The sequence below is a fragment of the Arvicanthis niloticus genome, chromosome 22 (assembly GCF_011762505.2).
Source record: "Arvicanthis niloticus isolate mArvNil1 chromosome 22, mArvNil1.pat.X, whole genome shotgun sequence".
Taxonomy (NCBI): Eukaryota; Metazoa; Chordata; class Mammalia; order Rodentia; family Muridae; genus Arvicanthis; species Arvicanthis niloticus.
In genome coordinates, this window is record NC_133429.1 from 44557722 (window position 1) to 44573913 (window position 16192).

Sequence of the window (16192 nt, forward strand, 5' to 3'; positions counted from 1 at the left end):
GATTTCTTGTTTATAAAATAAACTTTAATGCATCATTAAAATTTCTCATTTCTTTCTTGCTTGAGTTCTCCTCTCATATGTTGCCTGCAGAGTTCAGTTAATATCTTAACTTAAAGCATTATAATTTGAATTGCTAGAAAATTAGTTTCATTAGTGTGAGAATTTGGTGCTCCAGTATGTCCTCCCAGTCTTCAGTGCTCCAGTATGTCCTCCCAGTCTTCAGTGCTCCAGTATGTCCTCCCAGTCTTCAGTGCTCCAGTATGTCCTCCCAGTCTTCAGTGCTCCAGTATGTCCTCCCAGTCTTCAGTGCTCCAGTATGTCCTCCCAGTCTTCAGTGCTCCAGTATGTCCTCCCAGTCTTCAGTGCTCCAGTATGTCCTCCCAGTCTTCAGTGCTCCAGTATGTCCTCCCAGTCTTCAGTGCTCCAGTATGTCCTCCCAGTCTTCAGTGCTCCAGTATGTCCTCCCAGTCTTAAGTGCTCCAGTATGTCCTCCCAGTCTTCAGTGCTCCAATATGTCCTCCCAGTCTTCAGTGCTCCAGTATGTCCTCCCAGTCTTCAGTGCTCCAGTATGTCCTCCCAGTCTTCAGTGCTCCAATATGTCCTCCCAGTCTTCAGTGCTCCAGTATGTCCTCCCAGTCTTCAATGCTCCAGTTGTCCTCCCATTCTTCTACCTCTTTGTTATTTTTGTCATACAAATTGCATATCTCTATAATGTATATCAACACTTGAGTAATTATTATTTTATACAGTTATCTTTTAAATTATGTGGGAGAATCCTTAACATTTAATTCACTGGAGTTTATTTCTACATGGAGCTCTGGATTGCTACCTAGCTTTTTTTTTTTTTTTTTTTTTTTTCATTCAGCCTGAACATCCTTTCAAAAGTCCAGTAAATTAAATCCTATAAGGAAAGAATGCATCATGGTGTGTGGTGGTGATGGCGCATGATTTTAGTCCCAGCACTCAGGGGGCAGAGGCAGGCAGATCTCTGAGTTCAAGGCCATCCTGTTGTACAGAGTGAGCAACATACAGTTCTGGCTTAGCCTTCTCTCTCTGGCTATGTAGAGCCAGGAGATCAATCAGAGATGTACCATTGGGGCCTTTCCAGTTCTTTGATGGGAACGCTGCCTGGTACATTCTTGAAGGCATTTAAACTTCCAGTAACATACTGACGCTTTTTCAAAGCCCTGGATGAATATCTCATTCCAAGGGTCTTCCTTTCCCTGGGTTTTTGTTTGTTTGCTTTTGTCAGATTCTTTATTCTCAATTGTGATGGTCGCAGAATAGCTATGATGATAAACAGCCATTGCTATTTATTTATTTATTTATTTAGTAATGCCGTATCAGAGCTGTGTGCACAAAGATCAAGTAAAAACACTCCCGAGAACAGGAACTTGTAGAACTTCCAGATAGCCTGATTGGTAACACTTCTCCTGGTATTGAGCTTAAAGAGAACTGCAGAGCTATTCTGCCTCTCTGGTGGCTGGTCATCTGCTGGTCCTCAGAGGGGCCATGACTGTGAGACTGCTGGTGTTCAAGGCTGCCACTGATCTGGGGAGGAAAGAAGCTGTAAAGGTAAAAAAAAAAAAAAAAAAAAAAAAAATCTCATCAGTTCCCCACCGCCCTGTTCCTGCAGAGATTCAGTTATTCTTCTTAGATATACATTCCCAGAACTGTTGCAATTCTTCAATTAAGTTCCAGATGCTAAAGAAGTTGGTCTTGACCGCCTTGGCCAGTATTCTCTTTGCTTGAGTGAAACAATGGATTTTCAGAGGTGTGTGCTAACATTCTATAAACACCTCTCTAAATGAGAAGAAAAAAAAAAAAAAGATCATGCCAGTACAGCCAGAGAAGTAGCCTGGTTGGTAGCATGCTTGCCTAACAAACATGAGGCCGTGGGTTAAATCCTAGCACCACATAAACAGGATTGGATGAGGAAAGCAGCTAACCATTGTCAGGAAAGTTTAATGGGCCATCCTAGTTGGAGCCTACAAGACAATAGGGCTGTGAGGTCTGCAGACTGTGGAGGCCCAACTCAAGAGGTTTCAGAGTGAAACAAAAGGCCATTCTTGTGATCTTTTGGAAAAGATTGTAACCGCTTTCTGCTCTTGTCCTAAGAATTTTTCTGGGACTAAATTTTAAAAAATAACAGACTAATTTCTTTGGCAGAGGAGATCTCAAGATAGCCTAATATCGTCTCTGTCTAATATAGCATCAGAAACTGTTTACAGCCAGCCTCTGAATCCAGCGATGACATCATCCATTGGCGACAAGGAGCCCACCTGCATCTGTTGCCATGGCAAACGTTGCACACACCCTACACAGGTAGCGTTACCTACATCACCTGCCAGCCTCTGAACTCAGTGATGATGGCATCCATAGGCAACAAGGACTCACCTGAGCCTGTTACCATGGCAACCATTGCACCCTCCCTGCACTGGTTACCTGCATCACCTGTGTGTATCACCACCTGTATTACTGTTGGACTCTAAAGATCTAAAACCAGGGGATGTGCTCCCCCAGAGACACTCATGGACGGGATTCACTGTGATAACATGAGGTTTATTAATACATTGATAAATTGATAAAAAAAAAAGTGCACTGGGGTTCCCTGGTATGCTGGCAAGAAGAACCCTGAATTAGAGTTGTGAGCAGTTTTTATACTATATTCACAGGGCTCATAAGGGCAGTTTTGCCTTTTAATCAATAACCACAAAGGCTGACTTCCCAGGCTCAGTTTCTGTTCCCAGTCCTGGTTGCTAAGTAACTCAAATTCGCACCTTATCTTTTTACAACAAAGAAGGTCAGCTTAAGTAGCTTCTGTTTACCCAGGTTTTACTGTGTTAAGGGTTCATAAACTTCTATCTTGGGTCTTTCTTCCTGAAATGTTTGTTTGAGTCTTTGAAATGTGCTTCTCCCAGGATGTGTCCCTGGGGGAAGTTAATGTTTGAGTTTAAAACCGAAATAGGAGCTTTTAATTAACTTTAAGTTTCTACATTACCTGTGTCATGGCTCAAATAAAAGACAGGAAGCCCGACCCATAGCTCTCTTTCTCTTCCTCACTTCTTCCCCTCTTTCAATAAAGACCTCCAAAAGTGAGAACTGGGCTGGCTTGGCATGATCTGTCCAGGAATACGCCACTTACAACTAACAGTCTCTCTCACATGGTTGTCAGCAGACACATTTATGCAAGTCTACAATGAAAAAGAGCAAATGGGGCAGAAAGAAATGTGAAATGTATAGCTTGGAGAGAAAAAGGGAGCACAGGGGAGTTCGGTCTTGGAGCCAAGGCTTGGGAAGAAAGAAATAAGAGTATTAAGAAGAGGTCTGACCCTTCTCTAGAATAAGCTTACAATTTGTGCTTCTCAAAAGTAACCACAAACCAAAGATGCTACCAATGTGATTCAAAGGTGCCAGGGTTTACTCTGAGTTGGTGGCCTAACTTGGCCACATGGCAGTAGCTATAATGTTACACAGGATACAGGAGTAGACGAGTTATGGAATCTTTCTCCCTGGTTATGAAGAGTCACTGAGGCCCCAAGTGTGGTATGGAAGTCCCTGGGGTATGGAGTACATAACTCCAAGATGTTTGAGGTGTCACAATTATGGAATATCTGCCAAAAAGAACTGCACACAGAGAGTAGAACCTGGCCCAAAGAGAAATGTGTTACAGGCAGAAAATCCAGAAGCACAGAACTATTTAAGCTTTCTGACACTTGACGTGTCACTGTGGGATTTGGTGGGATCTGGCGTTTGCCCTGCTAGGTTTCTGCCTTGCTTTGGTTCAGGATTTCCTCACCATGCCTCCTGTTCCTCTCTTCTGGAATAGCAATGAATGTTCTGTGACACCATATGTTAGAAGTATGGTATTTAAAAAAAAAAAAAAGAAGAAGAAGTATGGTATTTGCTTTTCGATTTTATAGAAGGTTACATTTCAGAGATCACCTTAAGTCTCAGAAGATATTCTGGACTTGGAAACTCTGAAAGACAATGCGGACTTCTGAAATTGGACTGAAAGCATCTTTATATGGCTACAAGTTTATAGGAGCCAGAAAGTGGAGCGTGGTGGTTTGAATAAGAATGGCCCCAGTAGGCTCATGTAGTTGAATGCTTGATCCCCAGTTGGTGTTTCTGTCACCTTGCTTCCTTCTCCCTCTGGGGAGGTGTGTGTGTGTGTGTGTGTGTGTGTGTGTGTGTGTGTGTGTGTGTTGTTCAGGCTGCCCTCAATCTCCTGAGCACAAGTGATTCTCCTGCCTCACAAGTAGCAGGAGCTCCAGGCATGAACTGCACACTGTGCTGGGCTTTACTCTCCTAGACGCTCAGTACTCATCCAGCCCTCTATGACAGCAACTCCATTATACATACCATAGAACTGAGTACAGATTAAGTTATGCAGCCTTGGCTGAAGCAAAATGGATGGTGGGCAAAACCCCACAGGCATTAGCTATATATAGTACCTTCACTTCCTATGACCAGTTCAGCAAAAAGCAAAGAACAGGTAAGGTTTAGCTGACCCACAGGTGAAAGTGACAAATCCTCAGAGCCTGGAAGACCAAATGAAATAGCGTCTAAATTCTCTTTGAGCTAGAAAGGTGCTTTAAAAAAGATCCTATGATCTTAAGCACTGGACTGTAATAAAAGAAATTGTACAAGGTAAATCTTCCACCGGGAGGCCCAGCTGCAGTAGTTATGGAGAGCCTGAGGTGTCAGGGTAGAGAGTCATCTGGCACAGCGGTGTCAATATTATGGCTTTTGACATCTGTCTTTATGGGCTCAGCTGACCTGAAGTAAGATGACTGTTTCACTCACTTAACAGCTGTATTTTTATGATGCACTTGGCCTCTGCCTCTGAGCTCCGGAGAAGAGTGATAAGTTGATATTTCTCAAGACAGAACAAAACTTTCAAGTACTTCAACTTAAAGAACCCCCCCCCCCCCACACACACACACACAATCCAATGGCATGATAGTCAGCATTCAATTCCTAATAATGGAGTCCTGTCCCTTGGTATAGTGGTTGGTTCTAGCCCCTGATGTCACATTAAAATCACTTCTGAGCCTTTGAGACAATCATTATGGGGCTGGGGCCTTAGCTCAGTTTGTAGAGTGCTTGCCAAATGTCTTAGTGTTTTATTGCTGTGAACAGACACCACGGCCAAGGCAACTCTCATAAGAACAACATTTAATTGGGGCTGGCTTACAGGTTCAGAGGTTCAGTCCATTATCATCAAGGCGGGAACATGGCAGCATCCAGGCAGGCATGGTGCAGGGGGAGCTGAGAGTTCTACATCTTCATCTGAAGGCTGCTAGGAGAAGACTGGCTTCCAGGCTGCTAAGATGAGGGTATTAAAACCCACACCCACAAGACCACGTCCACTCCAACAAGGTCTTACCTTCCAACAGTGTCACTGGCTAAGCATATGCAAACCAACACACCAAGCATGTACAAAGCATGGATTCTGTCCCTGGCACTTCATAAACGGAGTTTGGTGGTGCCCAACTGTAATCTCGGCACTCAGAGGCAAGAGGTTGAGAAACACAAGGTCTACATTGTGAGCCCGAGGCCACCCTTCACTATACGAAGAGGTCTCAAAAAAAAGAAAGGAAGGGAGGAAGGAAGGAAGGAAGGAAGGAAGGAAGGAAGGAAGGAAGGAAGGAAGGAGAGAGAGAGAGAGAGAGAGAGAGAGAGAGAGAGAGAGAGAGAAGAAAAGAAAAGAAAAGAAAAGAAAAGAAAAGAAAAGAAAAGAAAAGAAAAGAAAAGAAAAGAAAAGAAAAGAAACAAGCAGATACATCCTTTGGCCAGGTCAAAGAAGTGGGGAAGGGACCATCTATCCACACCTTGTGAACGTTCTCCAGTCGTTGTAGCAGGAGACCCTTTGTGTTATGTGTAAAAACAAAGGACAAGACTCTAAAAGTATCTGGCAGATAGAATTAAAAGGAACTGATCCCTACTAAACTTGAACTACAGATAAAGAATTTTTTTTCGTTACATATTTTTGGAACAAGCTTATACTAATAAGTGTATCTATTTGCTGTTGACCTAAAATTCAAGTTTAATGGGTATCCCACATTTTATTTGGAGACCACAAAAGGACGAAGCCGAAGGTTAAATAAAGCTCTACGAACAAATGTCTCCCTGTGTGGCCTGTCTTGCCTCACGGGACAGGATCACGTAGAACGGAACAAAAAGTGACATTGTGCTAGGCCGGTGCCACTTGTACCTTCCCCCCCACCATGAGCAGGACTGAAGAGACCTTGGTTGCCACAGCAAGGTCAAGTGATCTAGGTGGAGTTACCCACCTTGGCTGCCCGGAACACAGCAGAACTGCCCCTGGGCTTGCCTTGAGACATCTCCGGCCGTGACCTGGAATGGACTATGGATTATCCCACCCATCTGAAACCAGGAGGGGTTGTGGGTTGGGTCTTCCCCTTTAAATTGAGAGCTGAACATTAAAGCTTGGGGCCTTGATCAGAGAACTTTGTCTTGGCCTCATCTCTTCTCGCCCTCCTTCCCCCTTCATTCCCAGCCCCCTTTTCAGGTGAATCCAGTTGACTTGTGGCCGCGGGCCGCTACAGATTGGCGCGCCATCGTGGGACTTGAAAACGGGGACCAGCTGAGGAAACACTGTCTTAGGTGGGGCCCCACGGAAAAAGGTAATAAAAGAATGTATCCCGCGCACTTAGGAAGTAGCAAACAATATTGAATCTAGCGCTAGGTAAGTTTAGGAGGCCATGTTTGCAGGAAGTGCGTTGTGAGGGATAGGTATAGGTCTAGGTCAAATAGGTGTTGACCCGATGCCTACTTTGCCTAGGGGTGACAGTGAATTCGGGATAGGAGACTGGCAGATGCCCGCAGCCTTCAAGAGCTGCCTCAGACGAGAAAGAGCAGGGTTAGAAGAAATTGGAAAACTAAAAAAGCAGCCACAGCTACATACATCTCCTAAAGAAAGGGATAAAGTGTTAGATCCTAAACTTCAGAGAGAGAACGGGTTTTGAAAAGCAGTTGTTTTCTCTCTGGGTTATGCCAGCAAAAAGAATGGAAAGGCTGTTTCAGAGCTCTCCTAGGAACAAGAGAAAATTCAGGAGACGTTTTAGACTAAGAGAAAGTAAGAGAAATTCTTAGTTCTGCTTTCTTTGTTGTCTTGTCCTTGGTGCACCAATGTCCACGTGTGTCTCATTGTGTTTTCTGTCCATGTGTCTCGTTGTATGAATGATTGGTCGTCTATGTTTTATGTTCTATGTTTAATGTTTAAAAGATCGTTAAAATCGCTTGATTCAACACTTGGTCTAGTTTAACTTGGTTTTCAAAGGCAGTTTTAATATGCAGAGCAGCAGCTAAGTTTGCTTAACACCTGTAGCTAAAAGTTTGGGAGCTGAGCTGAGCTGGAAAGGCTGCCTTTTTAAGGGACAGGCAGGTTTCTTGGATTAAATAAGGAAGTTAAGAGTTGTTTGTCGTGGAAAAAATCTCAGTGATAAGGTGCTTTTATTTTAGAATTGTGGCTAGAAAAAGCGAGAAATTTTGTTTGGTTTAAATATATAAGATGTGTTGTTATTTCATTTTTGTTTGTAATTGGTTTTAAGGTACAAATATGTTCATGTCTTGGTTATAAATTATTGGCCTATAAGTTATTGGGTTTGATTAAAAATTTACAACTTTGGTAACAAAAAGTTGGCTTAAAACTGGTAACACAGGATTAGTCATTCAAAAACCAGATGTATAAAAGATATAAAAGCAATGTCTATTTAGTGAGATATTAAAGGCTGCACTATCGTGCATTCATATATAAGAACTGCAGCCAAACTTTGTAAGGTAATCCACTTGGTGTTGATTTTAGAGAAAAATAGATTGCTTACATTGTTAAAAATTGGTTTTGTTTCCAAAAATTATGGTTATATGCTAATATTGCAAAGGAAACTTAAAAATGTGGTTAACTGCCAACATTCCTTTGGCTACAGCTGACAGGAATCATGAGCTTGAAATTTTTTGACTTGGTTATGTTTATAGTAGAAAGGCTAGAGCAGGTAGAGTTAAATAAAAGAGTTAAAAAACAATTGTGGCACAATATGGGTCTAATGACCCCTTCACACAAGCTTTATTGGATACTGTGGTAGAAGCAAATTTAATGCTCAAATATTGGAAAACTATATGTAAGGCTACTTTGTTAGGAGATTACTTGCTTTGGAGCTCAAAAATGGTGTGATACCAGTAAGAAAACCGCCATGATGATTGCCCAGGCAGGCAATGCAGATTGGGATCTTAACATGCTTCTACAAGAAGGTTAATATGAAGGTAATGCTAATCAGGTTAAAAGGCCTGCAGAAGTGTATACATAGATTGCAATGGTTGCCTGCTGTGCTTGAAATCAATTACCTACTAAAAGGGATCTTAGTGGAAATTTATTCAGTATTAAACAGGGTTCTGAGGAACCATTCCAGAAATTCATAGACAGGCTGCTGAAAGCAGTTGGTAGAATTTTTGGAGATCCTCAAACAGGAATTCCTTTTGTTACTCATTTGGCTTATGAGAATGCTAATGCAGCCTGTTGCACAAGCAAAGACAGACTTACATGGAGACTTTCGTCTTTGCGCTAAAATTGGGCCCTCTTACCATCAGGGTTTGTCTGCCTTACAAGGGACCACTGTACAAGCAATGCTTGCACAGAACCGTAAAGATAAAAGATGTTTCTAAAATGTGGAGATTCAAGTCATTTTTAAAATGACTGTCTCAAACAGGCACCAGCAAATAATCCAGTCACATGACACATTTGTCCTTGGTGCAGGAAAGATAATCTCTGGGCTAGGCCTCAGGATATAGGCCAAGATTAAAAACATTTACATTTGAATTAAGTTGATATACAATGGGTGCAGCAGAAGTTTGTGTGACAAATACTTTTTGCCTAGGTCATCCTGACCAGCCCCTTGAAGGGTGTTTTCTAGAATTTGTTTATTGCCTTGTTTGTTCCTTGGAAGGGTCAGCTTCAGGGCCAAGAGTTGTAATGATTATGCTGGAGAAATTTAAATAATGGCTGCTCCGCCCATGGCATTGTAACTACCTGCTGGAAAAAGAATTGTTCAACTTGTTCCTTTGCATCTAGTTCCTTCCAAATTGTTAAGAAAGAGAAAGGACAAGATGGCTTTGGTTCCTCTAATATATATTGGGTTCAGTCTATCACTAGCAAGAGACCTAATCTTAAGTTCTGTAACAATTAGAAGGTTGCCTTCAGCTTGGCATTCATCTGATACTCTCACTCTGCTAAAATAGATCGGTTATTGAATTAATCCAAAACAAAGTTTAAACTTAAGATTCATAAGACTAATGGGGCATTACAGCCTGACTTGCCTACTCCAGCTGCCATTTCAGTAAATACGTATATATTTATTATAGATCTAGAAGATTGTTTTTATACCATTCCTTTACATTTCTGGTAAAGGTGTTAGGTTTGCATTCAGTAAGTTTGGTCTTAATTGAGAATCCATGGTCCTCATCATTGGAAAGGTTTGCTTTTAATTTCATTTGCATTTAATGATTTTCAAAAGTTGTTAAGAGATTATTTGGCTAAAACCTCATCTTAAGCTTACCATACAAGGATTTGAACCTATGTTTGATATTCTCAAGGGACATACAAGTCCTAATTCCCCTTGACAATTAACTAAAGGAAAAATAGCTTTGCAGAAAGTAGAGTAAGCTGTTAGTTATCAACAGACAAATTATATAGACTATGAAAATTGTTGGCTGTTTGTGTTATTATTACTCATATGCCCACAGCAGCCCTTTGGCAAAAGAAACCGTTAGTTAATGTAGATTCATCCTTCTTCATCTAAAGTAAAGTTTGTGTTAATAAAAGATTGTAAAATAGAATTCTAAGAACATTTTTGATAAAATATTCCTTATTCCAAATAGCAATTAAATTGGTTATTGAAAAATGATATTTGGCCTATTATGGCAAACATTTTAAGCAAATTTGGTGATCACTATCCAAAAGATAAGTTGTTACAGTTTTTCTCTGCATGCTTTTATATTTCCTGAAATTTACTACGCATGCAGCTCATAGAAAAGACATTTACTGTATTTACAGATGCCTCATCTATTGAGAAGGCAGTATATGTAATTAGATCACATATTTAGATCACATGTTTATTTTCTTGAGTTTTCTCTACTTGAGCACAAATAATTAAATTATGTGTTGTAGTCACTGTTTAAAATACTAGAAAATCAAGCTTTCAATTTATATACTTATAGCCAGTAAATGGCTCATAATTTATAATTGCTTAAAATTGTTCCTTTTTTAGATATTGCTAATTCTCAAATTTTATAGTTATTTATAAAAATACAGCTTAACTTTTAAAACATGTACTGTCTCTGAACTTTTTAAGACATTTAAAAGCTCATTGGATTGCCTGAACCCCAGGACAATGCCAGAGCAGATTTGTATACTAGACAGATCATAGGCCTTGCAAATAATTGGCCATACTATCTTATTCTTTACAGCATCAAAATAGTAATAGCTTGATACAATAATTTGGCATTTCTAAAAGGTGTGCAAGTTAAATTGCAAAAACTTGTTTTCAGTATTTTCAATTTTTTTTTTCATAATGGTGTTAAACCTTGAAGATTTATGTAATCAATTTTGGCAAATAGATGTTACTCATTTTGATTTTTAAAAATTAAAATATGTACATGTGACTTGACACTTTTTAGACTTTCTAGTTGCAACTAATTTAACAAGAGAAGCAACTAAAAATATAATTAGTTATTGCCTATATTATTTTCCTGTGCTTGGTGTTCCATACCAGACTAAGATAGGTAATGGAACTGGCTATTGCAGTTATTTGACTACAGTCAAACATTTGAGAGATTTTGTTGACAACTTTATTACCAAGATTCCTTATTATCCTCAAAATTGTGAAAGAGAGGTTATGAGACTTTAATATCTTTATAACTCTCTGAGTGTGGGAAAAACAGCTATTGGTGCTTCTTCCCTGATTTTACAAAAACTCTAAAAGGTTGGCTTTTTAAACTAAAAAGGGGGGGAGAATTATACCCTCCAAGGTCACCAAAAGCACATCTTGCTTTTGTGTTATTTGTCTTAAATTTTCTGCAAACTGATGTTAAAGGTCAGTCTGCAGCAGATTGCCACTGGCATCCAGTCACTTCCAGGGTCTAATGGAGAGACCCCCTAACTAATTCTTGGAATGGTCCTGACCCTGTCTTAATTTGGGGTCGTGGATCAGTCTGTATTTTTTCAGAAAAAGAAAATGGAGCCCGATGGCTGCCTGAAAGATTGGTCCGTCAAGTAGACACAGATCTTGAGCCTAATAATTATGATTCTGATAATGAAGAATCTGATGACAAAATTTAGTCAGACACATTATCATGTGTTAGCCATGGAGGACCGAAGACTCTAGATAAGGTTGTTACTCTATCCAGGGTGTTCCCAAGTCTCATCTCCATCCAACCTAAAAGAGGGGACTTCCGCCCCTAGACCAAGCAGAGAGGGACCACCCAGAACCCCCTCTGTCTGGCAATCTGAATTCTTGCTAAGGCTGCGAGGCTAAGCACTGCAAGGGAATATAAATAAAAGTTAAAAATATGTTTCTGGGTTCCCTGAGGGACAAGCCTGACTGCATAGGGGTTGATGTCAAAAGTATCCCCTCTCCAGGAAAAAGACATCTGGACGGGTATGGCCCTCAGGCCTTACTGGACAACGACAGGAGGACTGGAGCCATTACAAGGTTCCCTTTAATTATTGGAGGTCAGGCCTCTATCCCCGCCTGGGTAAGATGAGAATTGCCACGGTCCTTCTATAATTGGAAAAGAGAGGAGACTTTGGGGACAGCCCTGCTTAACTTTGAAGGCCTAAAATCAGCTATAAGCCTAAAATTCAGCAATAGGCCTGGCTTATTTGCCTGCTCAGAGTCTTAGGTCTCCATGGAAAAACACTGAAACAGAGGGCTATAAATTATTGTAAACAGACAGCTTTTGTTGAAATCTACCAGCCTGAGTAGTCATAGACTTTGTATCTGATCCCTGTCAGCAGTTGGATGAGATACTAAAACAGTTCCACCTTCGACCACCTTATTTCCTACTCGGCTTGGATAATCATATTGCTGTTAACTTCTTAACCTTGTGTCTCAAGCAGATAAGTTGCCTTCACACAAAGATCTCTCCCAACAAGCCCGGCTACTCGGTACCTCAGATGGGATGAAATCGTGTACCTCACACAGCTGCTTCTACTGGACCTGTTCCTCCTGACCTATCCTCAGATGGGCTCCATAAACCCTGGACAGCAGGACACAGCCGACTCTCCTATATCCCCCATACCCATTCTTCTAGGTTCCCCCTAGAGATACGTCGCCCCCAATGTCAGCAGGAAGTAGCCAGATATCACGACGACGACCCTAATCCTGTTTCACCTCTCTCTTTTCTTTTTAAGTTAACTAAAACGGGGGAAACTGTACCTTCCCCCCCACCATGAGCAGGACTGAAGAGACCTTGGTTGCCACAGCAAGGTCAAGTGATCTAGGTGGAGTTACCCACCTTGGCTGCCCGGAACACAGCAGAACTGCCCCTGGGCTTGCCTTGAGACATCTCCGGCCGTGACCTGGAATGGACTATGGATTATCCCACCCATCTGAAACCAGGAGGGGTTGTGGGTTGGGTCTTCCCCTTTAAATTGAGAGCTGAACATTAAAGCTTGGGGCCTTGATCAGAGAACTTTGTCTTGGCCTCATCTCTTCTCGCCCTCCTTCCCCCTTCATTCCCAGCCCCCTTTTCAGGTGAATCCAGTTGACTTGTGGCCGCGGGCGGCTACAGCCACTTGTGGGAGCTTCTAAGCTGTGGAAGAGGGAAGGGGCAAAGCAACGCTCAGGCGCCTGCCTTACATTTCCTGCAACCAACCCCCACCCCCCATACCCCACCCATCCACCCCCACACACCTACACACCCACAAACACACACCCCCACCCCACCCCCACACACACACCCGTCGTAGCATTGCTCCACATCCTGGCACCTCACACTACAGAAGTTTACTCTCCGCAGCTCTGGCGCCAAGGACAGCAAGTTCGGCTCTGGCCTCACTCAGTGTGTCCCAGTCACTTTTCTGTATGTCCCAATCACTCTCTTCATCTCCCCCCGCCCGTGTGTATGTGTTCACAGGTGTGTGTATGTGTTCACACGTATGTGCAGGCATGCGGGCCTGTGCATTCGAAAGCCGGAGAACAGCCTTGGCGGTGTGCTCCACACAAACCTTTCTCCTTTCTCCTTGGTTTTGAGCCTGGGTCTCTCATTGGCCGGGAAATTGCTGAGTAGGCAAGAATGCCTGCTCTTCCCCGCCCCCGTGCTGGGGTTGCAGTAAATAAGGTGCCCAGCTTCTCTCTCTCTCTCTCTCTCTCTCTCTCTCTCTCTCTCTCTCTCTCTCCCTTCCCTCCGGCTCTCTCCCTTCCTCCTCCTCCTTCTCCCCTCTCCCCCTCCGCCTTACCCCCACTCTGCTTTGTGGTTGTTACTGTTTTGTTTTTTAACTTTAATGTGGATTCTGGGATTGAACTCACATCCTCACACTTGGAAGGCAAACACTTTAGGACTGAGCTGTGTCCCTAGAGTCTTTGCTGGTGTTCCCTTTTATATATAAGGGCTTTGGTCAGGTTAGGGCCCACCCCTATGGTGTTATTGAATCACTTTATTTATTTGCTTGGTTTGTTGCTGTGCTGTTTGTTATGCTTCGGGGTTTTGTTTGGCTGGTTGGTTTTTTGGCTTTCACTGGTTTTTGTTTTTTTTTTTTTTTTTTTTGGTTTGTTTTTGTTTTTAAGACAGGATCTCCATGTGTCGCACTGGCTGGCCTTGAACTCACAGAAATCTGCCTGCTTCTGTCTCCTGAGTGCTGGGGTCAAAGTCTATTCTACCACGCTGATAATAACTGTTTTTATAGACTCAGTCTCCAAATCCAGTCCTATACTCAGATGCCTGTTACAGCAGTTTTGGTGGACACAAAGCAGCCTTTAACAGCGCCCCCTCTGAGCCGGAATTAGAAGAATGGAGGTGGGTTGTCTTTTAGGAAGAAGGAGTCTCACTGGCTCAGCGGCAAAGAGTGGAGGCATAGGGGTGTAAATTACACTAAGCCGAGCGGAAACCGTGTTAGAAGAAAGTATATGAAATGTGTTTTCATATATATGGACGCGGCAGCCCAGCATTCTGTAGGAGCAAGCCCTCAGAGATCCCCGCCCCCACTTTCTGTGACATCCCGGGGGGCCAAGAGCAGTCGCTAGGAATCACCCTGTTCTGGGATGTCCTCAGAAGGGAGAGATGCACCCGACAGGCCCTCCCTGATGTTGAAGCCACTCTTCCAAGGGATGGTGTTAACTGGAAAGGAGAAGAGGAAGGAGAGATGGCAGCTCACAGTGAGAACGTTCCATGCTACCACTGTGGAGAGGTTTCTGGTTTCCTTTGTCCCTTTCAGGAAAAATAAACTCAACTAATAAACACACGTGTGATGAGATTACAGAACACGAGTGGGGACGGATCCATATTCATTTCGGGGGCCGGGGGAAGTTGGCAGGCACGAGTGTGCACAACCAGAGGCCCCCAGGTGTCCTGGATTGCAGGAGGCTTCCAGAATCTGCAGGCCCAGGCGCCGCTGATCAATCTGAGTCAGGGTCACCGTTAGCCAGCTCTGGTCTCCTCCGTGAGATGCACCCAGAGACCTGAACCTCAGGGGAAGGTCGGTGAGGAGGGCCTGATTGCTCTCTAGGTTTGGGTTACCTAAAGTATAACATTGTGTCGTTCTTCCGGAGCATTTACAAAGAATGTGGCCAGGTATGGTGACTGGCGGTGGGGGATGGAAGCAAGCCACCAGCTACTGACCTTTCCCAGAGTGGTGACAACCCCGCAGCCGTGCCCTGCCCAGTGCTGAGCCGATGCCCTAGCGGGTGCCCTGGCTTCCCTCATCTTTGTCCAGGGCGCGTCCCGCGTCTGTCCCCTGAGCTCCCCCACCGGCCTCTGGCCGATGCCCCTCTCAACCATTCCACCGTGAGCGAAAGGTTTCCTAATAAGAGTGTAAATAAAAGTCAGGCTGAAAAAATGAGTTTTCCATCTCAGCAATCACCGGCTTAACCTCGGCTGTAAATAGTCTGGCGAAGGCGCGCAGATGGAGTTCCCGTACCTGGGGGATCAGGGCATCTCTGGGCAGCGCCTGTCAACAGCTGGGGGCAGAGAAGATGAAAGCCGCGAGCCCGGGGACACTGCATGAATCCAGCCCAGCGTTTTGTACGTTCTGTACGAGCAAATGTTTGAGGACACCCCACCCCCACTTTCTGTGACATCCTGGGAGGCCGAGAGCAATCGCTAGGAATCACCCTGTTCTGCTAGGTCCTCAGGAGTGGGGGTGGGGGGAATGCACCCGACAGGCCCCCTCTAATTTATAGTCATAGGTGTCATAGATTTAACATAATTTATCTGACCACAGAGAAGATAACAAAAACCTCGAGAAGACTGATTGGCCACCCAGACGTCGTGCATTTTTGATTGGCCTTATTAATTTAGGATTGGGCCAGGAAGCAGCCTCAGGGCTGAATCAAGGAAATCAAGTTGGTAACAGGCTCACTGGAGAGTCCTCTGAGACTCGCGGGGGTCTGGCTTGTATGAAATGGAAGAAGTAATGGGATGCTGAAGGAAGCCCTGGAGTTGGGGCGCAATGTGCTATCACGCACTGACTGAATCAGATTCAGCTTGAGAAACAGGCTGAAGATCTTTTGCCTTGGTGGGGACTGAGTCCCACTTCTGTTTATACAGACCAAAGACACCAATGCTTGCCAGACAGGAAGAAGGATGGGCACTTTCTTGTTGGTTTTTTGTTTGTTTGTTTGTAATGTTTGTACATGGGTGGAATACCTAACACATGGCTTAGAAAGGAACCAGTGGACGAGTTGAATATGTTTTATTTCACAATTTTATCTGAAAAAAATATTTCTTGCTTTTTGATCCCTTGTCAGACATTATGGCCAGTAGCTATGGGATCTGTGAGCTGTTCACAAGGTCATTGCTTTGTGTCACCGCAGTCATTGTCATTTAAATGTCACCATCGCGTGATGCCACTCAGCTCCGTGAATATATGACGACATAGGACTATTTGGGTGTGTGTGTGTGTGTTGTGTTTATTGGGAAATATTTTCATGTGACTGCATTACAAATTTGGTGG

General features: G+C 43.3%; 1 long non-coding RNA gene across 1 annotated transcript; it reads left to right on the forward strand.

Moving 5' to 3' along the window:
- Nucleotides 1–5696: 5696 nt before the first annotated feature.
- On the forward strand, nucleotides 5697–12463 carry LOC143436263 (uncharacterized). Its single transcript, XR_013106401.1, has 2 exons — nucleotides 5697–6653; nucleotides 12140–12463. It is a non-coding gene; the product is annotated as an uncharacterized LOC143436263 (long non-coding RNA).
- The last annotated feature ends 3729 nt before the right edge of the window (nucleotides 12464–16192 follow it).